The sequence below is a fragment of the Nycticebus coucang genome, chromosome 6 (assembly GCF_027406575.1).
Source record: "Nycticebus coucang isolate mNycCou1 chromosome 6, mNycCou1.pri, whole genome shotgun sequence".
In the NCBI taxonomy this organism is placed as follows: Eukaryota; Metazoa; Chordata; class Mammalia; order Primates; family Lorisidae; genus Nycticebus; species Nycticebus coucang.
In genome coordinates, this window is record NC_069785.1 from 36,926,177 (window position 1) to 36,945,684 (window position 19,508).

Here is a 19,508-nt window from a genome sequence, read left to right on the forward strand (position 1 = left end):
AAAAAAAAAAAAAAAACAACCAATGCTGGGTTTTTTGGGGGTTTTTTGCAGTTTTTGGCCGGGGCCAGGTTTGAACCCACCACCTCCAGTATATGGGGCTGGCGTCCTACTCCTTGAGCCACAGACGTCACCCCCAATGTTGTTCTTATGTGGTTTTCCCAATATAATAGTGTAATACTATGAGAGTGTTAGTTTAGCTTTTTTATTCTTTTCTTTTTAGGGATTGTTATCCTGCCTTTTTTTTTTTTTTAATTTCAGATTGATATGAGGGTACAAATATTTAATTTACATTATCTTATTTATTTACTTGAGACAGAGTCTCACTTTGTCACCCTCAGTAGAGTGCTCACAGGAACCTTAAACTCTTGGGCTCAAGAGATTCTCTTGCCTCCCAAGTAGCTGGGACTACAGGTGTCCACCACAATGCCCAGGTGTTGGGGTCTTGCTGTGGTCTTGAACTTGTGACCTCAGGAGATCCACCTGCCTCGGCCTCCCAGAGTGCTAGGGTTATAGGCGAGAGCCACTGTGCCTTGCCTTAAGTTACATTGTATTCATTTCCAAAATAAAGTTCAAGTTATAGTTGAGCCCTTCACCTAGTAGTGTGTTGAATACCTTCACATTGTGCACATTAGATGAGATCCTGCCTGTCATCCTCCTTCTTTCCAGAAGCTTCTTTTTTCACTTAATAATGTTACTTTTTCCATGTAAACGTATATAGATTGACCTTATCCTTTTCACTGATTGCTTTCAGTTCCAGTGCATGCATGTTCTTTAATTTAGCCATACTCATACTGATGGGTAGATAGGTTATTTTATTTTATTTTTTATTTTTTTTAGAGACAGAGTCTCACTTTGTCACCCTCAGTAGAGTGCTGTGGTGTCACAGCAAACAGCAACTTCCAGCTCTTGGGCTTAGGCAATTCTTTTGCCTCAGTCTCCCGAGTAGCTGGGACTACAGGCGCCCGCCACAAGGCCCGGCTATTTTTTTGTTGTGGTTTGGCCGGGGCTGGGTTTGAACCCGCCACCCTTGGCATATGGGGCCGGTGCCCTACTCACTGAGCCACAGGCGCCGCCCCCTATTTTTTTTTTTGAGTCAGAGTCTCATTATGTTGCCCTCGTTAGAGTGCCATGGCATCACAGCTCGCATCAACCTCCAACTCCTGGGCTTAAGTGATTCTCTTGCCTCAGCCCCGAGTAGCTGGGCCTACAGGTGCCTGCCACAACGTCCAGCTATTTTTTGTTGCAGTTGTTGTTGTTTAGCTGGCCCGGGTCGGGTTTGAACCTGCCACCCTCCGCGTATGTGGCTGGTGCTGTGGGTGCGGAGCCAGTAAATAGGTTCTTTTAAAGTTTTAGTTATGACAAATAATTAACATTCTTGTGCTACATACACATAATTCCTGTTAGTAATTAGAGAATGTTACAATCTAAAGTCCTTGGCCAAAGTATTAATATTTTGTAGGAACTGATATCTTTTTTCACTTAAACCAAAGAAAAGTCGTTGGTATTAATCTATAAATACAGCAACAAAACCATTTTATTGATATATTTTTTTTTGAGACAGAGTCTCACTATGTTGCCCTTGATAGAGTGCTGTGGCATCACAGCTCACAGCAACCTCAAACTCTTGGGCTTAAGTGATTCTCTTGCCTCAGCCTCCCACGTAACTGGGACTACAGGCGCCCACCATAACATCCAGCTATTTTTTTGTTGTAGTTATCATTGTTTTGGCAGGCCCGGGCTGGGTTTGAACCTGCCAGCTCCGGTGTATGTGGCCAGCACCCTAGTCGTTGATCTACAGGCACTGAACCCGTTTTATTAATTTTTGTACAAACAATAAAAGTGACTAAGGGCTTCAGTCTACCCAAACAATTAATATCTTGCTGCTTTTTCCTTTAACTTACTGATCTCACCTTCTTAAGCAAGGTAATTCTAGAGATTACACTTAAAATTCTTTGGGGTTTATTTAATGGTATCTTTTATCATTTGATGGACCTGAGAAACAATGGCCAGGTCAAAAAAAGTAGAAGTTACCAAAAGTTAAAAGTAGCATTTCCACAGTAGAGAAGGGGCCGGGGTATCCAGACATTCTCTAACTCCCACCTCATCTTTAGAAAATGACCTATATGAGAGGAACAGAGCGTAGTGGCTCAGAACATGGACTCAAGCTGAATAACCAGGGTTCTGTTGCTCTGTGGCTGTGGACTTTCAGCAAATAACCTGTCTGGGCCTCAGTTGCTTTTTTTCTTTTTTGAGACAGAGTATCACTCTGTCACCCAGGGTAGAGTGGTGTTTATAGCTCACAGAAACCTCAAACTCCTGGGCTCAAGTGATCTCTTGCCTTAAGCCTCTCTAGTAGCTGGGATTACAGGCACCCAATACAACTACCGGCTAGTTTTTCTATTTTTAGTAGAGATGGGTCTTGCTATTGCTCAGGCTCATCTGAACTTCTGAGCTCAAGCAATTTACCTGCCAGGCCTCAGCCTCTCAGAGTGCTAGGATTACAAGCATGAGCCACCTCACCAGGCCTGCTTCATATGTTAAAACAGGGATGATAATACTGCTGTACTGTACAGTTGTTATAAAAAATCGAAAATATTTGTATTTGTAAATCACTTATAGTGCCTGGCACATACTAAGTGCTATATGAGTGTTTGTTAAGTAAAATAACACGCAATGTTATAGGCACTGTGATTGTTCTTTCTAACTCCTGAAAAAAATAGCTGTTTCTGAAACTTTCCCAAAGCTCAAATATAGCTGACATTGCCCAGAATATCTTATGAAAATCTCCCACCTCCTCTTCACCAGACCCTTCACTTGGAAGGGCTGCACTATATTTCAGTGATCTGTTCTGCATGTCTAAACTTTTAATGAGAAATGGTATTTTATTTAGGTTAAAAAAACAATGGACAGATACTGAGTGTCTATTTCCCAGACAGTTGTTAGTGCATTCTTTGTGTTCAACAAAACATACTAACAAAAAGAGGAAATTTGCAAAAATACGTAGCACATTATAGAAGAAATTGAGTCATATTTCAGAAACACAAGCACAGTGAAAATTGCCTGCATTCTTAGGAAACCTGTGACTTTTTGAATATAAGAAAACAATAGGAAATGCATTGACATACATATTTATATCCACCTTTTCAATTTATTTATTATTTTTTTTAAGACATAGCCTCAAGCTGTTGCCCTGGGTAGAGTGCTGTGGCATCACAGCTCATAGCAGTCTCCCAACTCCTGGGCTCAAGCGAGTCTCCTACCTCCACCTCTCAAGTAGCTGGGACTACAGGCACCCGCCACAACGCCCGGCTGTTTTTTGGTTGTAGCTGTCATTGTTGTTCGGCGGGCTCGGGCTGGATTCGAACCCACCAGCTCAGGTGTATATGGCTGGCACCTTAGCCACTTGAGCCACAGGCGCCGAGCCACCTTTTCAACTTTTAATATAACTATCAGAAATATAGTCAAATTTTATTTGTTCAAAAGCTGATTAGCTAGACCTGAGATTTTATAATTCTTTTGTTAATATTTCCTTCCCACCCCATCCTTGTGATTTTCTCTATTTTCATCAGTTATAAAGCATGTGGAGTCAGGTGTGAATTTGTTTTTTCTTAATACAGTTGAACTTCTGCGGCAAACTGCATAGTTCCTCACCTTCTCTTTAGCAGGCAGGTACAGGACTAAAGGCCTTTCCTTCTGGGGACAGCCATAATTTCTGGAAAAGTTTGATTGTGGCCTTGAGTTTAATAAGTAGTTTGGTTGACGGTATTACAATTTAGTTTGTGAAGAAAGTTGAATGTCTCATCACTTTCTTACATTATCACTAAGAGGATTTGGGGGCTTTACACCAGTTTTCTTTTTCTTTCTTCCTTTCTTTCCCTTCCCTTTCCCTTTTCTTTCCTTTCTTTCTCCTATCTTTCTTCCTTTTTTTTTTTTTTTGAGACAGAGTGAGCTCTTTCACCTTGGGTAGAGTGCTGGGACTCACAGCAACCTCAGACTCTTGGATTCAAGCCATATTCTTGCCTCAAATCTTCTATTTTTAGAAGAGACAGTGTTTCACTCTTACTTAGGTGGGTCTTCAACTCCTGAGCTCAAGCAATTTGCTGGCCTGGGTCTCTTAGAGTCCTACTAGTATTATAGGCTAGCCATTCCTAGCCTTTGACACCAGTTTTCAACCTCAGCTTTAGCACAGAATCATATTTATAGGATTTGAGGGATATGTTATGGTCTGAATGTTTGTTTCCTCTCTCTTCCCACCACCCCCCAAATCATAAGTTGAAATTCTAATTCCCAAGGTGATGATATTAAGAGGTGTGGCCTTTGGGAAGTGATTAGATCGGTCACAAATGAGATTAGTGTCCTTCCACCATGTGAAGACACAGGGGGATGGCGCCCTCTGTGTACCGGAAAGAAGGTTGTCCCCGCAAACTGAATCTTCTGATGCCTTGATCTTGGACTTCTCAGCCTCCAGAAATGTGAGACATAAATTTCTGTTGTTTATAAGCCACCCTATCTATGGCATTTTGTTACAGTAGCCCAAAGAACCAAAACAAGGATTTAAATAGGAAGGGAAATAGGCTTGCTGTGGGCAGCTGCGCAAGTACCTACGGAGAGTTGGCTTTCAAACTTTGAACTTAGATTAAAACACTAAGGACACGCCTGTAGTCCCAGCTGCTTGGGAGGCTGAGGCAAGAGAATCGCTTAAGCCCAGGAGCTTAAGCCCAGGAGTTGGAGGTTGCTGTGAGCTGTGTGAGGCCACGGCATTCTACCGAGGGCCATAAAGTGAGACTCTGTCTCTACAAAAAAAAAAAAAAAAAAAAAAAACACTAAGGACAGGTGGGTGCAGTGGCTCATGCCTGTAATCCTAGCACTCTGGGAGGCTGAGGCAGGTGTATTGCTTGAGCTCACAAGTTCAAGACAAGCCTGAGCAAAGTGAGACCCTATCTCTAGAAAACAATTAGCATTGTGGTGGGTACCTGTAGTCCCAGCTCAGGAGACTACGGCAAGAAGATCTCTTGAGCCCAAGAGTTTGAGGTTGTTGTGGGCTATGACACCACAGCATTCTACTTAGGGTGACAAAGTGAAACTCTGTTTCAAAACAAAAAACAAACAAACAAACAAAAACACTAAGTGGGGGGGAACACCAAGGAAAGATGCTATAGCACATACAACTCTAGCCAGCTTATTACTGGGTATTTTACGTGTGTTTGTTTCTTATATATTTCACATTGTTCCAGAAAGTTAACCAAAGCTATCTTATGATTCCTCTTCCAGGAAAGCATCAGGAAAATATGCTCCTCCTGTTTCTTTTCTTTCTCCTCAGCCTGCAAAAGCCTGTGCTTAAATCTGTAATAATTTCTTTTCAAACATGAGTTGCTCTGGCAACTGCACGCCTTGCTCTCTAACTTGACCCCATTTCCTGATGAATGGCCTTTTCATTTCTTTGCTAAGTCCTAAAGGTTTTCACATTCTGCAATTTTCTTTGCTAAATAGCTGTAGGCATAACTGCTTATAAAATCACAGACAATCATAAAACCTTAGATTTGGAAGAAACCTCAGAGCCCATCTAATCCAACCCCCTCATTTTACAGTTAAAGAAACTTAGTCCCCTAGAGGGTAAATAACTTGTTCAGTGTCATCTAGCTCATTTGTGGATGGGGTAGAATTTTCTCAAGCTAATATTTTGACTTGGTAGAACTACAACTAGAATCATTTTAAAGGGCACATACTTTTTCATCTTGATTCTTTTGAAATATCATAATAATATAATTTATAGACTTTGCAAAATCACCGCTTCTAAACTTGAAAAATACTGTGATGTGAGAAAGTAGTTAATGAAGTTTGTGATTTACATGCTTTTTAAATAGACCATTTATTACAACTCTGGTCTCAGATGTACTAGTTAATTGAGGGTTGGCTATGTCAGCCTAAAGAGATTGCTTTGCTTTAACCTTTATGCAGGGGGAGGTGGATGGAAGGAAAATGGACCAACACAAACAGAAATAATGTCAACATGGGATCAGGTTGGCCTCAGTAATCTATTGTCGTTATTATTGCTAATATGATATCATACTTTGTGCCCACAAGATCATAACTCTAGGCTGGCAGGATCAAGTCCAGACAAGAAGTCATAAATGACTTTTGTGTCCAGAGCTTTAATCTGGCTAAAGCCAAAAGTGAAAAATCTGTGGCTTCCCCACCCTCTTTTTACTGCCTATTCATTCCAGAGAGAGGATCCTCCTATGTGACCACAAGTAACTCACAGAGTCTAAAAGCCACTTTTCCTGACTGCTCTATGCCTCTCTTTGCAAGATAATGTATCCCACAGGCAGGCCCAACAGTTGTGTGCTTAGTGAAGAGGTGCAGATAGATGTTTCCAACCTCCCTTCAGCGGACACCTACCCTTCTGTTCAGACTGACCTGAAAGACACTTGTATATAAGACTCCTTCCCACATATTTAAGTTCTGTCCACAATTCCAGACAGCCGCCCTCTGACCACATTTTGGGCAGTATGGTCTACCCTAAAGATAGGGAGGAGCAAAAGCCCAAGTAGGCCCTGGAAGCTCAGGCTTCACAGGAATGGAGTTCTAGGTTTCTTAAGTAAAAGGAACTTGATTCAGAAGGGGGAATGGGGAGCTGGGGGGGGCAAATCCCACTATATAGGCCTGGCACCCTGTGGGAAAGAAGAGGACCAGAAGAGATCCAGAGTAGAGTCCTTTAAAGTGTAGGACCCCAGAAAGAAGTCCTGGTTAACTGGATGGAGAGCAGTGTTGCCAGCAGGAAGGCTCTGGGGTGGGCCTCCTGCAAGAGTTGTATTTTGGGTTGGACCTGAATGAGGGGTGGAAGCCAAGATGTTTGATGGCCAGAAGAAGCCAACAACAAGCTATTTTTTAAACAGAGGAGGTTTAAGAGATGCATGCACTAAAAGGGCATCTGAAAAAACAAGTCTGCTCAGAAGTATGTCATATCAGAACTGGAAAGAATCTTCAAGACCATTCAATAAAAATGGAATGTGGTGACAGAGACAAGCACCTTGTCCATGATCAGACTGCTAGTTAGAGATGGAGCTCAGCCCCAAAAGTTGGAACTTCAGCTTCTAGGTTCTTAGGCCTGGATGCCTTCCATGACCTGGGGCTGAACTCATTTCAAGTATAACTTTAAGAAACGTGGAAAAAGGCTCATCATGTTTTAGCTCTTACACTGAAAGTATATCTTTTCACCTGTGTGACAGAGCAGAACTACAAATACCATAATTTCTACTGAAAATCAATGGCCAGTGTGTATCTATGACTTTGTGTGTGTGTATGCAGGTGTGTGTGTGAGAGCGGAAGAGAGAGGATCAAATAAAGAAAAAGGAGAAGTCCAACATGTAAAGTCCAGGGGCTGACATCTTGGTGGGTGCGCTAAGTGCCAGAGAAGCTTAGTTTCCTCTTATGAATCTCAGCAGGAAGGGATGTCATCAGTGTTAGGTGTTTCAGTTGGAGATGGTGGTGCAATGAGAAGAGGCAGAAATGAGGCCAGGCGCGGAGGCCCATGCCTCAGAGGCTGAGGCAGGTAAATTGCTTGAGGTCAGGAGTTCAAGACCAGCCTGAGCAAGAGTGAGAACCCCCGTGTCTACTGAATATATAAAACTTAGCGGGGCGGTGCCTGTGGCTTGGTCGGTAAGGCGCCGGCCCCATATACCGAGGGTGGCAGGTTCAAACCCGGCCCCAGCTGAACTGCAACCAAAAAAAAAAAAAAATAGCCGGGCATTGTGGTGGGCGCCTGTAGTCCCAGCTACTCTGGAGGCTGAGGCAAGAGAATCACTTAAGCCCAGGAGTTGGAGGTTGTTGTGAGCTGTGTGATGCCATGGCTGTCTACCGAGGGCCATAAAGTGAGACTCTGTCTCTACAAAAAAAAAAAAATAAAACTTAGCCAGGTGTCATATGGGCGCCTGTAGTCCCAGCTACTTGAGAGGCTGAGGCAAGAGGATCTGAGGCCCAAGAGTTTGAAGTTGCTGTGAGCCATGACACCACAGTACTCTGCCCAGTGTGACAGAGTGAGACTTCATCTCAAGGAAAAAAAAGAAGAAGAAGAGAAGAGGAAAAAATGAAGAGAAAGTTCTAGCGGCTCTGAATTACCCCTCACTCCCATTTCCCCATTTACCGCCCCACCCCTGGAGATTATACAGTAACTGCATTCATGTATCCCCACACTGTCGGTAAAGTTTGTTTTTAAAATGAAAGCCAGGAAATAACATATATTGAAGTGGCAAATATGCTGTGAGCGTTGATTGATAGTGTTATGAGAAATTAACATTTGTGCTATATGAAATAGGGAATTAGAATGGAGTGCAGAATTTGTATTCCAGTTCCTGCCCTGTGGCAAGCCATTTAACCTCTTTACAACAGTTTTCCCAAAGGCAAAGTGTAAATAGGAAAATTTGCTCTTAATATTTATGACAGCAAAAAATGGGAAAAATAATCTGTAAGTCCAACAACAGGGAAATAAATTATAGAATATTTATATGCTAGAATACTGTCAACATTAAAAATTACAGTTTTTAAAATGATTCGTAATATATTAAAAATTCACAACATATTGTTAAGTGAAAAATCATGATTTAGAAACTAAATCTATTGAATTATGTCAATTTTATTAACTATCCTTACATGCATATAAAATATCTGAAAGAAATATGTAAAAATTCTAATTTTGTGATCTCATGGTGTCAATAGAGATGGTTTTAATTCTCTTTTTTATATAGTATTTTTACTATTTTCTGAATTGTGTTTAATAAACATACATTAATTTTATATCAGGAAAAGATGTTGGGCTTTTTTATTTGTTTTGTTTTGTTTTTGGAAACAGGGTCTGTCTATGTTGCCTGGGTTAGAATGCAGTGGCATCATCACAGCTCACAACAACCTCAAACTCCTGAGCTCAGGTGATCCTCCTGCCTCAGCCTTCCAAGTAGCTGGGACTATAGGCATGCACTGCCATGCTTGGCTAATTAAAAAAAATTATTTGGAGAGACTGTTTCTCATCTTTGCCTGGGTTATCTTGAACTTCTGCCCTCAAAAGACCCTGTCCCCTAGGCCGCCCAAAGTGTTAGGATTACAGGTGTGCATCACCTCTCCTGGCTATATAGTTTAATAGAAGCAATATGCTGTAGCCTAATTCATAAAGATTTTGTGAGGAAAATAGAAATAATATATGTTTAAAAACTCTCAATTCTGACAAACATGCCAGACAATCCAAGTTCTTATGTTACAGGGAAATTTTAATGTCTGCTTCCATGGACAGCTTTTTTCTTGTTGTGTTGTAAATGGATGTGCTCAGGTGTAATAGTCCCAGACCTCAGACAAGCGCAGTATGTGTGTCACTACCACTTCAGGGCTACTTCTGTGCTGGGCCTTAGTGTTCAAGAAAAAGGCAAATCAATCATCATCATACAGCAACAATATCCAGGCACCAGCTCTTTGGGAAGGTGCCTGTGCCTGAGGTAGGGCTTCAGATAGGGGTGGGAAAGGCGTAGACAGACTCCTTTTTCCTGTAGCTTCAATTTCAGGCCCTCTTCTCAGCGAATGATCACCATGTCCTGTCATTTTCCATGAAAGCCACTGCTAATGTGGCAGGGGATTAAAATTCAGGTTCTTGGGAAATAAAAGCAGAAGGCAATGGAGCTGTTAGTGGTATTGGTACCAGAATGGACCTTGGCATCCTGGGAAGTGAAATAAAGGGAGGTGGCTACACCCACCATGGCTACTGAGTCAAGCACTTGCTATTCACGGTCTCATTTACCTCCAGTAATATCAGGTTAGTCATGTTATTCCCCACCTTTCTGATCCTCCTCCTCCTCCATCTGCTCTTCTTCCTTTACTGGAGAAATTGAAGCTCAGAGAGGCAAAACAAACAAACAAAAAGCATGTCCTAAGATCACAGTTAAAGGCTGGAGCCAGACTTTCAATTCAGATTTCATTGGCTTGAAATGCACTTTTTTTTTGAGACAGAACCTCAAGCTGTCGCCCTGGGTAGATGCTGTGGCATCACAGCTCACAGCAACCTCCAACTCCTGGGCTCAAGTGATTCTCCTGCCTCCACCTCCCAAGTGGCTGGGATTATAGGCGCCTGCTACAACGCCCAACTATTTTTTGGTTGCAGCCGTCATTGTTGTTTGGCAGTCCAGGGCTGGATTTGAACCCACCAGCTCAGGTGTATGTGGCTGACGCCTAAGCCACTTGAGCCACAGGCACTGAGCCTTGAAATGCACATTTTTTACAATGGAGTCCTATAAGTCCCAGAATGGTTTAGCACCAGATTCATAAAAGGAGGACTTGGAAAATACAAATTCTTAAGTCTGAGGCTTAGAAATTCTGATTTTAGTGGCTGGGCATGGTGGCTCACTTCTGTAATCCCAGCACTTGGGAGGCTGAGGCAGGTGGAGCTCACAGGCTTGAGGCCAGCCTGAGCCAGAGCAACACCTCATCTCTAAAAACAGCCGGGTGTTGTGGTGGGTGCCTGTAGTCCCAGTTCAATGGGAGGTTGAGGCGAGGGAATTGCTTAAGGCCAGGAGTTTGAGGTTGCTGTGAGCTATGATGCCACAGCACTCTACCAAGGGCAACAAGTAAGACTCTGTCTCAAAAAAAAAAAAAAAAAAGAAATTCTGGGCAGCGCCTGTGGCTCAAAGGAGTAGGGCATCGGCCCCATATGCCGGAGGTGCCGGGTTCAAACCCAGCCCCGGCCATAAACTGTAAAAAAAAAAAAAAAAGAAAGAAAGAAAAGAAATTCTGACTTCAATAGGTCAGGAATGGGACCAAGGAATCTGTATTTTCACAGCCCCCACACCTGGCTGGTTGAGGAGGTTCCAGGACTGCTGCTCCATCCCCTGTCGCTGCTACCATGCACCATGAGTCACAGTGTGTTCCTGCCCAAGGGCCTAAAGACTCAGCCCAGCAAGGGGCTGCCTGTGAGCTTCCCACTCTCGCCAGTTCTGCAGGCTCAGCTGTCCCCCTCATAAGGTTGCAATTGGGAAAGCCACATAATCAAGAAGGATGATAAAACAAAAAGTATAAATGTAACTATTCATAGATGGAACTGAGGAAGTCTCTTGGGGGGGAGTGAATGGGAAAAAGGGAAAGCCCCTGCAAAGAGTTTGCTTCAGTGAAAGTTGATGGCCAATACACTACTTATAAGGAGGGCAGGTGCTGTTAGGCACAGGCCCTTCATTTGGCTGACAGGGCGGGACTGGGGCCAAAAGAATGCCTCACCATAGGGCAATAGCTGAGGAGCCATCAGGATTATCCTCACTGCTCTTTCTCCAGGTTTAATCAACTTCTTATTTATTTATTTGCCCAGGCTAGAGTGCCATGGCATCAGACTAGCTCATAGCAACTTCAAATTCCTGGGTTCAAGCGATCCTCCCACCTTAGCCTCCTGAGTAGCTGGGACTACAGACACCAGCCACAACACTTATTTTTAGTATAGACAAAGTCTTGCTCTTGCTCAGGCTGGTCCTGAACTCCTAAGCTCAAGTGATCCTCCTGCGTCGGCCTCCAGAGTGCTTGAATTGCAGGCGTGAGCCACTGCGCCTGGCTAGTTGTTCTATTTTTGGTAGAGATGAGGTCTTACTCTTGCTTAGGCTGGTCCTGAACTCCTGAGCTCAAGCGATCCTCTTGCCTTGGCCTCCAGAGTGCTTGCATTGCAGGTGTGAGCCACCACACCCGGCCAACTTCTTCTTTAAATAAATACTTTAAAAATAAATTTGAAATATTGGTTTGAAGAGGCACAGAAGCCTTGGTCTGCCCCATGTGTCCTCAAGTTTTGGTCCTGCCCTGTCTCTCCTCCTTCCCCACATCCCCTCTGCCTTCCTCCAGGGCTTTGCACATCTCCTCCCACTGCCTGGAGCACTCTCCTGTCTTTCTCTTTCTCTTCACCTATCTTGTTTTATTTGTCTCTCAGCTCTAAGCTGAAGCATCCCCTTTTCAGGGAGGCTTCCATAACATAGAGGTTAGACAACTGTCTATCATAGCATTCTTCACATTGTTATCACATATCTAATTGCATATTTCCCCCTAAACTGTGAGCAACATTCTGAAGATGAACTTTTTTGCTTTATCCACAGTTTCCCCATAGCCAGCTCAACTCTCATTAAATCTGGACTGAGTGATCCAATGAGCAGGGAGCCTGAGCTCCTGCACGTAGCAAGCACTTCACTTCAGAAGCTGGGATGGGAACTGTGAACAGTTCACAGAAACGTAGGTGTCTGGAGTTCCTAACTGTACCAAAGCTTAGCTTCATCCAAATTATGATGCTCAGAGTCCCAGAATGAGAACGTGGCCCTTTGCTAGTTATTCAACCTCTCAACCTCTCAGAGCTTTTCTGAGTGGCAAAGTGCAGAGAAGTACAAAATGTTGAAAACAACTCAAATTTAAGTCCACTCTTATGGAGACATAATAGAGATGTGGGCATCTTTAAAGGGCCACAGTTGGGACTCGGCTGCATTCTGGTTCCCATTTTTCCCACCTCAAGCCATCCACCTGGGAGAGGAAGCACCCCCAGGATGGTGCCGCTCCTCATCAACCCCACTCATCACCACCACTATCTGGCTGGTTAATATTTTGCCTGTTATTACAGATCAAAGGGGGGGAGAACAGAAAACAAAGTGGCAGCGTTTGTGGGTGTAAGAATGTGGTAGAGCTGTCAAAAACTCTTTCCTCCTTCTCTAGGGAAAAGTTTTCCTGCTGCTATTTTGAGACTCAAAATTAAATACCATAACTGCTGTCTCTGAAGGTGACAATGCTAGAAATGTCCCTCAGGTTCTAACATGAGAGGTTTTAAATATTAGCTGCTTTAATGAAGTGCCGTACAGATAACATTTTAGAGCAGGCAGTCAAATAGTGATCAAAAAGAGAAAATGGTCAGCTAAAGAAAACAAGCTAAAGAATTAGAGGAAGGGTTGCCAGATTGAACAAATAAAAAATATTTGAGACATATATACACTAAAAGATTTTGTCATTGTTTATCTGAAATTTAAATTTAACTGGGTGCCCTATATTTTATCTAGCCACTTTTATTGGCAGGCCTCTCCTTTTCTTTCATTCTTTTTTTTTTTTTTTTGAGACAAGAGTCCTTGGTAGAGTGCCATGGCGTCACAGCTCACAGCAACCTCAAACTCTTGGGCTAAAGCGATTCTCTTGCCTCAGCCTCCCGAGCAGCTGGGACTACAAATGCTCGCTACAATGCGCAGCTATTTTTAGAGACAGGGTCTTGTTCTGGCCCAGGCTGGTCTTGAACTCGTGAGCTCAGGCAATCCACCCGCCTTGGCCTCCCAGAGTGCTAGGATTACAGGCATGAGCCACCGTGCCTGGCTTTATTTCATTTTTTATTGAAGCTTTTAAATGTATAAAAGTAGAAGAAATATTATTATGAATTTCCCTCAAGTATCAGCCAGCTTCAACAATTATCCCTTTATGGTCAATATTGTTTTACCTCCACTCACTCTTCTTCCCCACTACCACCTTGATTTTAGACCAAATCTAGGACATAAAATTATTTCATTAGTAAATATTTCAGCATATATCTCTAGAAAGGTAAAGATCTTTTAAAAATATCCACAATATCGTAATCATGCTTAAAAAGGAACTGTATTTCTTTAATGTTATTACATATATAATGAGGGCTCAAATTTCTCTAATTGTCTCATGGGCTTTTTTTTTTTTTTTTTGAGACAGAGTCTCACTCTGTTGCCCTCCACAGAGTGCTGTTGCATCATAGCTCACAGCAACCTCAAATGCTTGGGCTCAAGCAATTCTCTTGCCTCAGCCTCCTGAGTATCTGGGACTACAGGTGCCTGCCACAACACCTGGCTATTTTTTGTTATAGTTTGGCCAGGGTCGGTTTTGAACCCGCCACCCTTGGTATATGGTGCCGGCGCCCAACTCACTGAGCCACATGTGCCGCCTAAGGAGACAACTCTTATCACTGGAAAGGGCACCAGCTTGAATCTTCATGAATAAACTTTACTGAACTAACCCTTATCTTCCATTCATTTCCCCGACCCATATATTTACCTTTCCACCTTATACCATCCCTACATATTCAAACTTTTTCTTTGTTTTGTCACTTCTCCATAAAGTTATTTTTCATTGTTAAATGGTATAAAAGCTCTCAGGCCTAACCGCTTGTTTGGGTTGTTACTTTCTTTTTCCATGAGACCCTCATGCATGTAAACATTAAAATAGTAACATCAAACAAAATCCGTATGTCTTTTTTTTTTTTTTAGGACACATAAAAATTTGCTTTAATAACTTCTTTGGGAAAAAAAATCACACTTGTAGTGAATAAACAAGAAACATTTTTATGCTATTATTTGTATCTACCATGTCATGAATTCATAGGGGAAGAGGTTCCAGTAGCTCAGGGGGGCACCTTGCCATTGAACATGACAAAGCATTGATTGACTTTTGAATTCATGGGAAAGAGGTTCCATCACCTTGTATCACTGTTACATGGGGACTATTGGTTATCCTGTGTGCTATGCTGTACACATATTGTGCCATGAGCTCATGGGGAATAAATAGGTTCTTGCACCTAAAAGCATGGGTCCACTGGTACTCCTGTGTACTATATTATATGCTGTGAATTCATAGGGAATGGGTTCTAGGAGCTCAGGCTCCTTTCCATTGGTTCTCACAAAGTGGGCTTCTCTGGGTGGTGCAGGCTGGCGCTTCAGTTGAACCCAGGTACCTTTCTCTTTGGCTTCCTTCTTTTTCTGATCATTTTCCTTCACACGTTTCAGGAAGCTATCTCAGCTCTTAGAGTGCTTAATATGCTCAATATGAACATTAATCCTCTTGGCAAGAATCTTGCCCTTAACTTGTTTACAACAATGCCAACAGCATGCTGGGTAACATTGTAGACTCTTCCAGTTTTCCATGGTAACATTTGTGTGGCATGCCTTTTTGAACAGTACCCATTCCTTTGATGTCTACAATATCATGTTTCTTGTAGATTCGCATATATGTGGCCAAAGGAACAACTCCATATTTTCTAAAAGGCATAGAGAACATGTATCGGGTGTCTCTCCTCTTTCCTTTTATATTTGTCATTTTGGTGAATTACTGGAAGATGGCGTCTCTGGCTGAAAGGCAAAATACGTATGTCTTGTCTCCTGTTAATCTTTTGTCTGTTTAATTTGAACATAAGAAGGTAAAGGAAAAAAATATTCTGTCCTACAGTTTCTTAGTATCCTCCAATGGTAAGTAATTAAGATGTTTTGCAAGTATTATAGACTTAGGAATTTTAACACATTTGATGTGTTTGTAATCTATTTCAGTAATTAATTTTACTGACGTCCATCTGTAGCCAAGGGAAAACTCTTCACCTTGGCCCTTGAATTTTTTAATATTGCCCCAATAGTCTTTCATGCCTTTCTTATTTTCTTGATGACAAGGTGTCTATCATGAGCTTGTACAATCCCTGTTCCAGAGCTGTAAATCATCATTTCCCCATGGAGTCCTGGCTCCTTTAAGGGAGAAATGATTTTTAGAGGCAACAACCTGGTTTTGAGGGGTGCTCACCACCTCTCAACCTTAGTACTCTACCTTTCCAGCAGTGAGTGCTAAGAAATACAAGCATTCCTAAAAAAAGGAATAAATCATGTGTCCACACTAACTTTTCTAGCTCAAATTTAGGATTATAGGGTTTTACTAGCTTTCTGACTTTTATGTTAGCATTTCTCTGCCTCTGGAAATCCTTGCTCTTCAGACTTTAATATGATTACTTAATTACTTTGTCCTCTCTGTAGAATAGTTAAGTAATACTAACAATGAGATTACTAAGAAAAGCTTAGAACTTTTGCATGTTTTCCACTCCCACCACGATAGGTGAGTTTTACTAGGGATGTGCAGTGAAGTTAGTTTTAAAGTCATTTGAAATACATTTTGTTTGGATGGTTAGGTCACTAACTTGATATATAATTAGATTCATTTCTCTTGTTTTGTGACTATCAGGAATTTCTTTTAAAGTTTTTTTTTTTTGAGATAGAGTTTCACTATGCTGTCCTCTGTGCTATGACATCACAACTCACAGCAACCTCAAACTCTTGGGCTTAAGTGATTCTCTTGCCTCAGACTCCCAAGTAGCTGGGACTACAGGTGCCTACCACAACGCCTGGCTGTTTTTTGTTGCAGTTGTCATTGTTGTTTTAGCTGGCCCAGGCTGGGTTCAAACCTGCCAGCCCTGTGTATGTGGCCGGTGCCCTAACGACTGAGCTACAAGTGCCAAGCTTCTTTTAAAGTTTTGATATAATTTTGTTTTACTATGTAAAACGTTTTCATGTTTTAAAGTCGAATCTATTGAACAAGGTATAGAGAGAGAAGTCTAGTTTCTATCCCTGTTTAAATACATTTCCTTCTTTCTCCCTATAAACAAATACCTATTTATTTGGAAACCAAATAAACCAAATACCTATTTATTTATGGTTTATTTTTTCATCTTTTGGTTGTTTTTAATTAAACAAATACAAAATGTCTATTTGTATTCTCCCTTCATTATTAGATAAACAGAAGCATATTTTTATTTTGCTTTTTTCACTTAATCTTATAACCCAGAGATCTTTTTAAAAAAATATACAGAGAAAGTTTTCACTCATTTTTTCAGCTGCATAGTATTCCACTGTATCTATTTTCTTTTTTTAATCCATTGGTAGACATTTGAATCATTTCCAATCTTTTGCCACTACAAGTAATAGTGCAATGAATAACTTTGTGCATATATTAATAGCCTTGATTAGTGTCTCAAGGCTCAATTTTGGTTTCTAAATCAGGCCTCCTCCAGGGCTTCCTAGGGAAGGATTTTCTTACCTTTTGGTAATTTGGGCTATCGGTTTTCCTCGTTAGTCTTACATTTTCTCCTCTAATATTTTCTTCAATTCTCTGATTTTTCTGGTCAGATACCGTCTCTTCTTATTTTCAAGCACAATGTATATATATATATATATATATATACATATATATATATTTTTTGTAGAGACAGAGTCTCACTTTATGGCCCTCGGTAGAGTGCCGTGGCATCACACAGCTCACAGCAACCTCCATCTCCTGGGCTTAAGCGATTCTCTTGCCTCAGCCTCCCGAGTAGCTGGGACTACAGGCGCCCGCCACAACACCCGGCTATTTTTTTTGGTTGCAATTCAGCCGGGGCCGGGTTTGAACCTGCCACCCTCGGTATATGGGGCCGGCGCCTTACCGACTGAGCCACAGGCCCTGCCCCAGCACAATGTATATTAATAACTATGAATTTCAGTGACATTGGAAAGAAATGGAGGTAGTACTGTGCTCAGCCCGCCAGTTTGAAATAGATGCTTCCCAATGCCTTCTTAGTACCATCAAAAATCAAAATCTGGTATCTTACATGAGTCATCACATTGTTTTTCAACTGTTTTATGCCAGAATTCCTTCATTAAGAAATGAATTTAGAAACTTAAGAGTTTTGTTTAAATGTATTTAAGTCATACATTTACTTGTTTTTAATTCTGCATTTACTCAGGAGCTACAATGTGCCATGAACCGTGGTTCCAATTCTTATTCTTGGCTAGATAGCTGAGCCTACCACTGACAGCAATAGAGAAGTGGCTGATCTTTGGGTTATTCTTTTTCTTTCACCCTTATTTAACTGGTGGATATTTCAGAAGTTTGGAGAAGGCAGATCTGGACTGCAAAGCTTAGGTTATGATGCCTATAGTTTCATTGTCAGGGGCATAGGACTGCGGTTCTCAACCCCTGGGCCACCGACTAGTACCAGTATGTGGCCTGTTAGGAACTGGGCTGCACAGCAGGAGGAGAGTGGCAGAGAGCCAGCAACCAAAGCTTCATCTGTCACTCCCATCACCACCAGCTGGGACTGTGTAGTTGCAGGAAAACAAGCTCATGGCTCCCACTGATTCTGCGTTATGGTGAGTCGTATAACTATTTCATTGTTTATTACATTGTAATAATAATAGAAATAAAGTGCACAATAAAGGAAATGTACTTGAATCATCCTGAAACCACCCCTCAGTGGAAAAATCATCTTCCATGAAAGCAGTCTCTGGTGACCACTGACATAGGCTATTCCTAATGGGAAGACAGGTTAAGGGATAAATTGGATGACATTCAGAAACCAAGGTGAGAAGTCAAGGAAATGCTAGCTGGGGCAGGAGGCCCACCAGCTGCTTTCATCCCATCAAGTGATAGAACCAAAGCACATGTACTTACGCATATGCGCTAAAGCCAGAATACCTTAACAAGAATTTCCTGGAAGAGTGAAGAGCTTAATGTAGAAGGTAGTTTAATAGCTTTCTTTGGAATTTGGAAAGGTTTGCACCTACATGGGCCATAGATTTTATCTGGGGATGGGATGGGTTCAATAGCTAATAGCTTCTCTGCGTACTTTCCAGCCTCAGGAGTCAGTAATTTAGTATACTTAAGTAGGGATCTCCCTGACATTTTTGCATTGAATATCAGAATAAATAGGTAATAGCCTATCCATATAACTTGCTAACTTGTCATTTAGGTTGCCTGAGGGCTGCAGTAAATTGCTCTGCCACATTTTTAAGTGAATATACAAATGCTGAGCACCAGTGAGGAGATGATCTTGTGTTTTATTTTATTATCATTCCTCGCTTCTGGTGCTAAGAAATGATTTGCTTGTGAGAAGGAAGGGAGTACTGGCTTAATAACTTGTAACCAGACCTGCCCCACAGCTCTTCCCATTCCCCTGTTTTAGCCATCTTTTTCCCCCCAAGAACAATAGAATCTCCTAATGTGGGAAAGGGTGGTGGTAACCCCTGAATGTAAAATGCCTCCGGGATTCAGGTCCAAGTGAGAGTAAAACAGTGAAATAAACTTGTAGTTGGTGACTATCTTATTCTTTCTAAAAGTAGCACCAAGAGAGAACTTAAAATAATGATATTAACACAGGGTTTATTATAGAGCAGTGACTGTTCTAAATGCCCTACTACTATTAGCACTTAAAACAACTCCATGAGGTAGATACGGTTATTATTTCCATTTTGTGGATTTAAGAGGTTCACCCGTGGTCACACAGAGAGTACTCGGCACTGTGCTAAACTATCTCTAATGAAATACTGATTTCCTGGCTGTATTTGAGTTTGTTCAATAATGTATTTCCAGGGTAGACTTAATCCGTTTTTGAGAAAACATGGTATTCACTCCAATTTCAAATTAGGAAGAATCTTTGGCTCAATTTCTTGAGTCTCTACAAGTCCCTCAGTGCCTTTACTTGGATAATTAGCTGTGAACAATATCAATTATAAGTTAAGTGGACAAATTTAATTGCTACCGAAGACCAATTGATTTTTTAAATTATCATTGATTGTTCAGTGGTTATCTCCGTGTAAAGATTTGTACATTCTGAATCTTTAATTTGTTTATTAAGTAGTCCAAAGGTTGACACCACTGTAAGACAGGTGAATTTCCCCCTGCTCTTTTTTCCCCTCTATGAAGGTAAACACCTTGGAATCCTAACA

The 19,508-nt window shown here is 41.6% G+C and overlaps 1 pseudogene; it reads right to left on the reverse strand.

Annotated features, from left to right (window-relative positions):
• Positions 1 to 12,503: 12,503 nt before the first annotated feature.
• LOC128588663 (60S ribosomal protein L21-like) lies at positions 12,504 to 15,096 on the reverse strand (annotated as a pseudogene).
• Between the last annotated feature and the right edge of the window lie 4,412 nt (positions 15,097 to 19,508).